Here is a 10468-nt window from a genome sequence, read left to right as displayed (position 1 = left end):
CTGCTCGCTTCAGCAGCACATATACTAAAATTGGAACGATACAGAGAAGATTGGCATGGCCCCTGCACAAGGATGACATGCAAATTTGTGAAGCATTCCATATTTAAATAAATATATATATATATATCAGGGCTCTCATCAGTCCACAAAACTTCCAAGAGTGCTGGATTATGACCTTTGTTTTGACCCCCATAAAGGTCTGCCTTATTCATCCCATCACTAAATAATCATTGACAGATTTCCATGCTGCTAGGATGCGTCCCATGACCCTCCCTTTGTTTTTCCCCAGTCTCTCGTGACTCATTCCAACCATCTTCACTGTTTGTTGTTTCAGTATCATTTTTCCCTTCGATAGTGGCCCTAAGACTACTGTCTATAGCTCAGACCAACTGTAATCCAAGCTTGGTCCAGTCTCAGGATCTGCCTCAACACTCTCTTTTGCTTTCATTGTAGCTATTACAGATAACACAAGGCAGAGTGTATTTCACTTATTTCTTGTTACTTTGCATTTCCCTATGCATCCAGTGAACCAACTCCTTGGGAGTGGATTCTATCATTTCTAACTCCCATTATTGACTTTTGCCTCCAGTAACTGATCACGGCATAGCTGCAGTTCTGTACCATGGTGAACACATGGCCCTCCAGGAATGAAAGTTTCATCATACCCCACCGTCTCTCCCAATTCCTAGAGACAGTGAGCAACTCATCTGCGAGTACACCTTTCATACTCAAACCAACCCATGTGGAGCCCACACCACCCCCCTTACACTCTGGGTCACCCTCCCCCTTCCCTGATCACCCCCCTCCCCTTCCCTGATCACCCCAGAGCCAGTTAACAGACAGCGCTGGACAGCCCACTGAAATTATTCAAATTAGCCAATTCTAAGCCTACTTACCCCACCTCACCCATTCCCTCCTGCAGAAACCGCAATACAGGCTTTTGCCCATATTTCCCCCTCTGCCTCCTGACCAAGGAGGGAATGCTTCCCAATCCATTTTAGGAGACTGAAACCACCTGAAGTTTAACCCCGTGTGGCCCTTCATGGCCTGGCATGCCTCCAGTTTCTAGGGACTCTGAGTATTAACTCAGTATTCCTTCATGACGGTCATTTCCTGTCTGTGTGTCTTACAATACTTGATTAAAACAAATCCCAGGAACTCTAACAATTGGAGCAGGATAGCTACAAACTGCTCTTGGCTTACTAACTGGATCCAACAGGCGGCAGCAATTGCCAGGAAGGCACTGCTGGTTGTCGGTGTGCCTGCCTCTTGTTGGCTGTTGCACCACATTGGTTTTTGTGGGGTGCTGCTAAGGAATTCCAACCTAAATTGTGGATCATGAAAAGCTGAGTCCTCCCTGAGCCGCTGCATAGGCTACAGTGTCAAGTGTCTGAGACTGAGTGCCGAGGGGCATCTTTCTCCATGTAGGCAAAGCACCCAGGGTCCAGGACAGACTGCCTGGGGGTGTACAGGTAACTGTATAGTTACCTATAACTATAGTCCCTACAAATAGTCCCTACAGAGGACAAGGAGTGACTTCACTCCTGGTGCCATGAGATAAGTCTGATCCACTGACCAGGCAGCAGACCATTGGTGGGGCTGACTGAGTCATTTATAGAAAGTGCCTAGTGTCTGGGATGTTATATGCTCCTGGGGCACTTGATAAACCACCACCCCTTTTCCCTTTGAGCTTTGCTGAGTCAAAATTCTGGCCTGTTCTGTGGAGTAGTGGGAGAGTACTCCACTACCTGCTCTCTCGTGTGTCACAGGCCATTCGTGGAGTCAGTGTGAGAGTATACTCCTCAAGGGACCATGGCACCCTACAAACGTCATTTTTCGGGTGGCAAACCTCTTTGCCGTTGTCTGCTTGTTACTGTCACCATTCGTCCCCTGACCCAGTGGGATGTCAGGGGCCATCCCTGGAGACCAGTGGCTCAACGTTTAATGAAACAGGAACATCTGGGTCTGGCTCTCCCCAAGCCCTTGAGAATGGAGTCCAATTACTGTTCACAGGCAGCAAGACTGGCCTGAGAAAGGTGTGATTATCAGGAATCCAGATCTCTCAGAAATGAGGGTTTGGGTTACATCACCAGATAAGCCACCAAGACCTGTTAAGGTGATAGCTGAGGATGAGGAAAACTTACAGTGGATACTGGAAGAAGGTGAGGATGGAAACTAGCTGCAGCCCTGACACCAACTGCAGGCAACGGTGAGTGTAGTTTGTCTCACTAACCTTCCTTTTCTAAGTTATCCTCCTGCAAGACAAGAGGCCAACAGGACCCATGGAGGAGGTCCTTCCTGAGCCTGGAGATCTGTGTGGTGCAACAAGTGGACTGTCGTGGCTGTGAGTGTATGCTGGTTGGAGAGTGTGAAAATGGTCCCTGCCTCTCGCTCTCTGGACCCACTGCCAAGCTTTCACTAGAGCCCCACATCCCCGAGCCAAAGCCTGACCACAAGTCTACCTTTGGGTAGAAAGGCAGACCCATTCAGGCAAGATGAGTCTCCCTTTGGGCTTGAGAACTCCTCTAATGCTTGACTGAATCTTTCTTGGAACCGTGCTGCAGTCTGAGACTTTCCCACCCGGCTTTTCATTCTTCCCTCTCTCTGTGCACAGGTGTCTGGCCTGCAACTTGGTCTGAAGGCTCTCCCCACCTTCTCCTGCTCCCTGCACTAAAAAGTCTCCAGCTCAGGCTTCCCTGGTGGCACAGTGGTTGAGAGTCCGCCTGCCGATGCAGGGGACACGGGTTCATGCCCCGATCCGGGAATATCCCACATGCCGCGGAGTGGCTGGGCCCGTGAGCCATGGCCGCTGAGCCTGCGCGTCTGGAGCCTGTGCTCCGCGACGGGAGAGGCCACAACAGTGAGAGGCCCGCATACCGCAAAAAAACAAAACAAAACAAAACAAAATGTTGCTCCCATTTGTCTTGCTTTGTATGATACTCCCAAGAAGTCTTTGTCTAACCCCAAAATCACAAAGATTTTCTTCTAGACATTTTATAGTTTTAGGTTTTACATTTAGGTTGATAATCCACATACAAAAGTATGTTTATATATGGATCATCAACCTAAATGTAAAACTGTGTGGACGTCCAGTTGTTCCAGCACCATTTTTAAAAAGACTATCCATTCTCCATTAAATTACTCTTGTACCTTTGTCAAAAATCAATTGATCACATATGTATGGATCTATTTCTAGATTCTATTGTCTTCCACTATATGTCCATCCTTTAGCCAATACCACAGTGTCTACTATGGCTACTACTATAGCTTTAGAATAAGTCTTGAAATCAGGGGCAATGAGTGCTCCAAATTTGTTCTCATTTTTCAAAATTGTTTGGGCTGTTCTAGGTCTTTACTGTTCCATTTCAATTTTAGAAGCAGCTTTTCAATTTCTACAAATAAAATTGCTGATTTTTTTGGTGAGATTGTATGCATCTATAGATCAATTTACAAAGAATTGAAATCTTAACAATATTGAGTTTTCTCATTCATGAATACTATATATCTCTTCATATATTGAGCATTTCTTTGATTAGTCCCACAGATATTTTGTAGTTTTCAGCATACAATTCTTACATATATTTTGATAGATTTTTTCCTAATATCTTACAATTTTCAGCACTATTATAAACAGTACTGGTTTTTATTTTAAAATTCAATTTCCAAGTGTTTGTTGCTAGTGTGTACAAATACAACTGATTTTTTTTGTATTTTGACCGTGTAACCTGTAACTTTGCTAAACTCACATTGATTTTAGTAAATTTTTGTAGTCTTTAGGGTTTTCTAGGTAGGACTACAATCATGTAGTCTGTGTTTTGTATCTTTATAATCTATGTCAGCGGTCCCCAACCTTTTAGGCGCCAGGGGCCAGTTTCGCGGAAGACAGTTTTTCCATGTATGTGGTGGGCGGGCAGGGGGGAAAGGTGGGGATGGTTTGGTTCAGGTGGTAATGAGAGTGATAGGGAGCGGCAGATGAAGCTTCACTCGTTGGCCAGCTGCTCACCTCCTGCTGTGCGGCCTGGTTCCTAACCTGCAGACCGGTAGCAGTCCGCGGCCTGGGGGTTGGGGACCCCTGATCTATATGACTTTATTTTTTCTTGCCTTATTACATTAGCTAGTACTCCCAGTACAGTGCTGAATAAAAGTCATGAGACTGGACATCCTTGCTTTGTCCCTGAACTTAGTAGAGAAGCATCCAGTCTTTCACCATTAAGAATGATGTAGCTGTAGAAATTTCATAGATTCCTTTATCAGGTTGAAGAAGATCTCTTGTTTCTAGTTTGCTTAGTTTTTTAATCATAAATGATAATGAATTTTGTCAAATGCATTTTCTGCAGCTTTTGACATGATCCTATGATTTTTATTCTTTGGTCTGTTGATATAGCAAATTACAGTAACTGATTTTATAATGTTGAACCAACCTTGCATTTTTGGGATAACTGCCTCCTTCCTTTGGTCATAATGTATTATCCTTTTTATACATTGCTGTATTTGTTATTTAGAAGCTTGCATGTTTATTCAGAAGTTTTTTTTTAATTTCCAAATATTGGGGAATTTTCCAGATATTTTTCTGTGAATTATTTCTAATTCAGTTCCTTTGTGGCCATAGACCATATTTTCATGATTTAAATTCTTTGTTTCACGGCCCAGCAGTCTATCTTGGTAAATGTTCCACATGTACCTGTTTTCAGAATATGCATTCTGCTGTTTTCAGGAAAGTGTCCTATAAATGTTAGGCCAAGTTGATAGTGTTGTTCAGGTCTTCTTTATTATTACTCTGTTTTTTTTCTGTTTAATTTGTAAAGAGTGTCTTCAAGTATAATTATGAATTTCTCTATTTCTCCTTTGAATTCTATCAGTTTTGCATCATGTGTTTTGAAGGTTCATGTACACATAGGATTGTTATGACTTCTTGATAAATTGATCATCTTATCACTGACCCTAATTATCCCCAGTAATAATCCTTAGAATGACATCTACTTGGTCTAATATTTATATATCCAATCCAATTTTTTTTTAACTGGAATATGGTTGATTTACAATGTTGTGTTAGTTTCAGGCGTACAGCAAAGTGAATCAGTTATACATATACATATATCCACTCTTTTTTAGATTCTTTCCCCATATACGTCATTACAGAGTATTGAGTACAGTTCCCTGGGCTATGCAGTAGGTCATTATTAGTTATCTATTTTATATATAGTAGTGTGTATATGTCAATTCCAATCTCCCAATTTATCCCCCCCCACCCTTTCCCCTCTGGTAACCAAAAGTTTGTTTTCTACATCTGTGACTCTATTGTTGTTTTGTAAATAAGTTCATTTGTACCATATTTTTAGATTCCACATATAAGCCCAATATTCCCTTGATTAATGTTTCCATCCTCTTACTTTTAACCTACCTGTGTCTATATATTTAAAGTGTATTTCTTGAGAACTTCCTAGCGGTCCACTGGTTACGACTCAGTGCTTTCACTGCCAGGGTGAGGGTTTGATCCCTGGTAGGGGAACTAAGATCCTGCAAGCCACATGGTGCAGCCAAGAAAAAGAAAAAAAAAGTGTATTTCTTGTAGAAAGCAACTAGTTGGGTTTGCTTTTTTATCTAATTTAATAATTGGATACGTTTTGGGGCTAATAATTGTGTTGTTTAGACCATTCACATTTAATGTAATTAATAATATTGCTGGATTTAAAGCTACATCGTGAAAGTTGTTTTCTATTTGTTCCATCTGTACTTTTTGAATTAACTTCTGAGTTTTTAAAATGACTGTATTTAGTTTCATTATTGGCTTGCTATTATACTTAAAAAAACACTGGTTGCCTTAGGGTTTACAATATATATATTTTGACCTATCACAGTCTACCTTCAGATAATATTGTGTCACTTCACATACAGTGTAAGAAACTTACAAGAGTATACTTCCAGTTCCTTCCTTCCATCCTTTGTGCTATGGTTTTCATACATTTTACTTTTACATATGGTATCAACTCCAGAATATAGTGTTACTCTTTTTGCTTTGGATAGTTATTTACTTTCTAACATGATTAAAATGAGAAATATATATTTTCTACCTTTATTTTTACCATTCTGGTACTCTTCATTTCTTTGGGTTGACCAATATTTCTTTCAGTTATCATAATCATATTCCTTCTGCCTGAAGAACTTCCTTTAATATTTCTTGTAATGCAGATGTGCTAGCAATGAATTCTCTCAGCTGTTGCTTGTCAGAAAAATTCTTTACTTTCACTTTTGAAAGATATTTATACTGGGTACAGCATTTGGGGTTGACAGCTTTTTATCTTTCAGTACTTCAAACGTGTTGCCCATTTATTCTGGCCTACATAGTTTCTGATGAGAAATATGCTATAATTCTTATCTTTGTTCCTCTGTATGTAATGTGTCTCTCCCCAACCCACTGCTTTCCAGATTTTCTCCATCTTTGGTTTTCAGCAGATTTACTATGTTGTTTCTCTGTATTTGTTTTTTATTCTGAAGAGGAGAAGCCTTAGCCTGCTTGGGGTTCTCTGAATTTTATGGATATGTGGCTTGATGTCCCTCATCAGTTTTGGAAAATTCTCAGTCATTACCTCTTCAAATATTTCTTCTGCCACTTTTCTCTCTTCTCCTTCTGGAACTCCAGTTACACAATGTTAGACCACTTGATATTGTCTCATACTCATGGTTACTCTGTTCTGTTGTGATTTTTTTCCTATGTTTTTTCTCTTTGAATTTCTGTTTGGATGCTTTCTATTGACCGATTTTCAAGTTCACTGAGTCAATCTGACTAGTGAATCCACTGAAGGAATTCTTCATCTCTGATTTCATGGTTTTTACTTCTAGTATTTCCATTTGACTTATCCTTTTGGTTCTGTCTCTTCTGAAGTTCCCCGTCTGTCCTTGCACATTGTATAACATTTCCACTATATCTTTAACATACTAACCATAGTTAGAGTCCCTGTCATCTCTACGTCTGGTCTGTTCACAGCTTTATCTCTTAACGATGGATTGTTTTATTCTCACTTTTTATGTTTACTAATAATTTTCTCATTGAATAATAAGACATCAAGGGTAAAACAGAAGAAACTGCAGTAAATAGTTTTTATACCTGGAAATGGCCACACCTCTTCTTCAGTCAGGCTGTTAATATGGTGACTTAAGTCCAGCTAGGCAGGAGTTGGGCTGAGATTGCATTTTACAGTTGCTCTTTTTACCTTAAGTGTACCACAGGTTTCAAATTCTTCTAGCAGAGGGCTGCTGGTGCCTAATGCTTAGGATAATGTTTGAAATGCCAGAGAGGTTTTTCTTAGTATTCTTTATTCCCCCTGAGCTTTCATCTTTTCCTACCCACCTGTGCCACAGAGATGGTCTCTCTTTATCCTCTTGCCCCTTCCTCAGTGATAGGCTGCTATTTCTCTGACTGGATGCTATGCTTGTGGTGGGGCAGGGAGCTCTACTGTTGTCCTGGTCCACATGCAGACTTAGGCAGGTCCTATCTGCTTGGGCCTTGGGGATGTAGCTTCTTTATTTTTTAAGTTTTTTTTTTTTTGTCTGCATTGGGTCTTCATTGCTGTGTGCGGGCTTTCTCTAGTTGTGGTGAGTGGGGGCTACTCTTCATTGCGGTGCACGGGCTTCTCATTGCGGTGGCTTCTCTTGTTGTGGAGCATGGGCTCTAGGTGTGCGGGCTTCAGTAGTTGTGGCACTCAGGCTCAGTAGTTGTGGCTCGCGGGCCCTAGAGCGCAGGCTCAGTAGTTGTGGTACACGGGCTTAGTTGCTCTGCAGCATGTGGGATCTTCCTGGACCAGGGATCAAACCCGTGCATTGGCAGGAGGTTTCTTAACCACTGCACCACCAGGGAAGCCCAAGGATGCACCTTCTAAGCATCCCTGGCCCTTCTCCCTGTGGCACTCAGAATCTGCTTAATATTGTGGTTGTTCTTTGGAGGATTTTCCCGCCCCTCCCCCAGTGATAGTAGACCTCTGCTATCTCTTGGGATTATAAGCCCAAGAGAGTTGCTTGCCTGTATCAGTCAGGGTCTGGCCAGAAGACCAAAACCAAACAGGGAAATGTGAACAGAGAAAGTTTAATGTAAAGAATTATTAGCTATTTACAGGGAATTAACTACTAATAGAAAATAAAAGAGAATTCTAAAGAATACCCTAGGCTGAGAGAGAATACCTATGGATGGAACAAACTTAGTTGGGGGGATCCTTTATCAAAGGCTGGGATTTAGACATCCTTGGAGAGGGTGTGACTGCAGCTCACTCGATGGTGAAGAATTTTTATTGACCTGTCTCAGGCCACAGCTGGTCCACATCTGCTGGACCGAGGGTGGTAGGCAGGTAACTACTGGCCAGAACTAGCAAGCTGGAAGCCCATGCTCAGGTCCTGTTGGGCCACAGACGGTAGGCAGGGAACTGTGAGCTGTAACTTGCTACAAAATTTTCTGCAAGATGAGCACCCCTGAATGTCTTGCACACAAACTGCTGCACTGTTGGAGCAGAAGAAAAAAGACACATCTTGACCATGAAGAGAAGCCCCTTCCTCCCATAGTATCTGTCCAGCTCCTTCTACTGACAGAGCTTATTATCATGGCAGAGGGCAAAGAAAAATGTCTGCAGGGTCCAGCTCCAATATTCCAAGCAAGGCAGTGAAGGCTGGATTCGGAGCTAAGATGCAATAAATTGATAACTGACACAGTCTACCTCCTGGCTACTCAGCTTCCACAGGCAGCCTTCTATATAGATTAAACTTCTGTATGACAACAAATCAACTCTGCATTCCACCAACATACAGCTGTCCTTTCTACAAGGGAAGAAGTTATTATCACTCTTTCCTCAGCACAAGAAGAAGCACTGTCCCAACAATCACCATATCCATTACTGGCTATAGTAATTACTCCTCAAACTCAGGTCACAGCCCCACTGAATATTGTTACCTAAAAAGTAAATTGTAAACTTAATCTCCAACCATTTGGACATAATAATTGGAATAAAGAAAAACAAGAGGGACTTCCCTGGTGGCGCAGTGGTTAAGAATCCGCCTGCCAATGCAGGGGGCACGGGCTCGAGCCCTGGTCCGGGAAGATCCCACATGCCGCGGAGCAGCTAAGCCCGTGAGTCACAACTACTAAGCCTGCGCTCTGGAGCCTGCGAGCCACAACTACTGAAGATCACGTGCTTAGAGCCCGTGCTCCACAACAAGAGAAGCCACTGCAGTAAGAAGCCTGGGCACCGCAACGAAGAGTAGCCCCTGCTTGCCACAACTAGAGAAAGCCCACGCACAGCAATGAAGACCCAACGCAGCCTAAATAAATAAATAAATAAATAAAACTTTCTAAAAAACTTAAAAAAAAAAAGTAGCATATACAAATAAACACTCACATATAGACATCAAAAAGAAGACTTGCAAAGCCACTATAGTCCTCATTATTGGGCATAATTATTGGTACAATCATGCCCCTGCCACACCTTGATTTTCAGACTCATAGCTCTGAGGGTAACAGCACCATATAATGGCCTCAGAATTCTGTATGACAGAACCCCATTCTTTTGCAGTGTTGTCTCCCAGAAGGTACCATAGCTAAGTCTTCAGAGAGCTATTCCACATTTCCACTGGGTCAGCCACTCCTGGGTGACAGAGTATGTGGTAAGGCTGTGACAGAGAAGAACAAACCTGACGCATATTGGATCTATTCCTTTAGCTCTAACCTTTGTGCCCTGTTGCCTGTTGAAAGAGTGTTGCCTAGAGCCTGAAATATACATAATAGGCCTTTCTCAATGCTCTGCCTTCCAGGCTTGACCTTTAAAGGTATAACACTTTTCCATTCATATAGAGATAAAAAGTTGCAGAACAGAAAATAACAATTGTCTTGTTGGAGGTTTACAGGAACATTGTGACCAGACTTATGCTGAGAGCTGCAAGAACAAAGGATTAAGGGAATATGGCACCAAGAAGTGTACAACAACCAGTCACACACCCCCTCCCCTTTTAGAATAAAAGAAGCCTGAATTCTAACTCGGGTAAAATGGTCCTTTGGGACACTAGTCATCTTCTCAGTCTGCTGGCTTTCCGAATAAAGTTGCTATTCCTTGCCCCAACACCTCGTCTCTCGACTTATTGGAGCTGTAGGAGCTTGGACTTGGTAACAAGACCAGTAGTGGGCCCAATGCTGCTTCTTTGCTGTGGAATTGATTCCTTGGTCAGAAGCAACGCTGTGCAGAGTACCATGACAGTGGGTAGATCACTGTGTGAGTCCAGAATAGTGGAGCTGAAAGAAGTATCAGGGGCAAGGAAGACACATCTAGTCTCAGATCTAGATTGAGGGTTTGTGTCTATTTCAGTAAGGGTGAATTTCTGTCCCCTCTGTGATAAGACGTACACTGTAATCAAATAGAAACCAGGTGGATGGCTACTCCTCCTTCATCAGGGACTCAGGGCTGGTCTCTGCAGTTGTCATATGGGTCACTCG

General features: G+C 42.4%; 1 non-coding gene across 1 annotated transcript; it reads left to right on the top strand.

Moving 5' to 3' along the window:
- On the top strand, positions 1-107 carry LOC117198414 (U6 spliceosomal RNA). Its single transcript, XR_004479575.1, has one exon. It is a non-coding gene; the product is annotated as a U6 spliceosomal RNA (small nuclear RNA).
- Positions 108-10468: the final 10361 nt, after the last annotated feature.

This window comes from Orcinus orca, chromosome 3 (assembly GCF_937001465.1).
Source record: "Orcinus orca chromosome 3, mOrcOrc1.1, whole genome shotgun sequence".
NCBI lineage: Eukaryota > Metazoa > Chordata > Mammalia > Artiodactyla > Delphinidae > Orcinus > Orcinus orca.
Note: the sequence above shows the minus strand (reverse complement) of the source record. Positions and strands in the feature narration are given on the sequence as shown.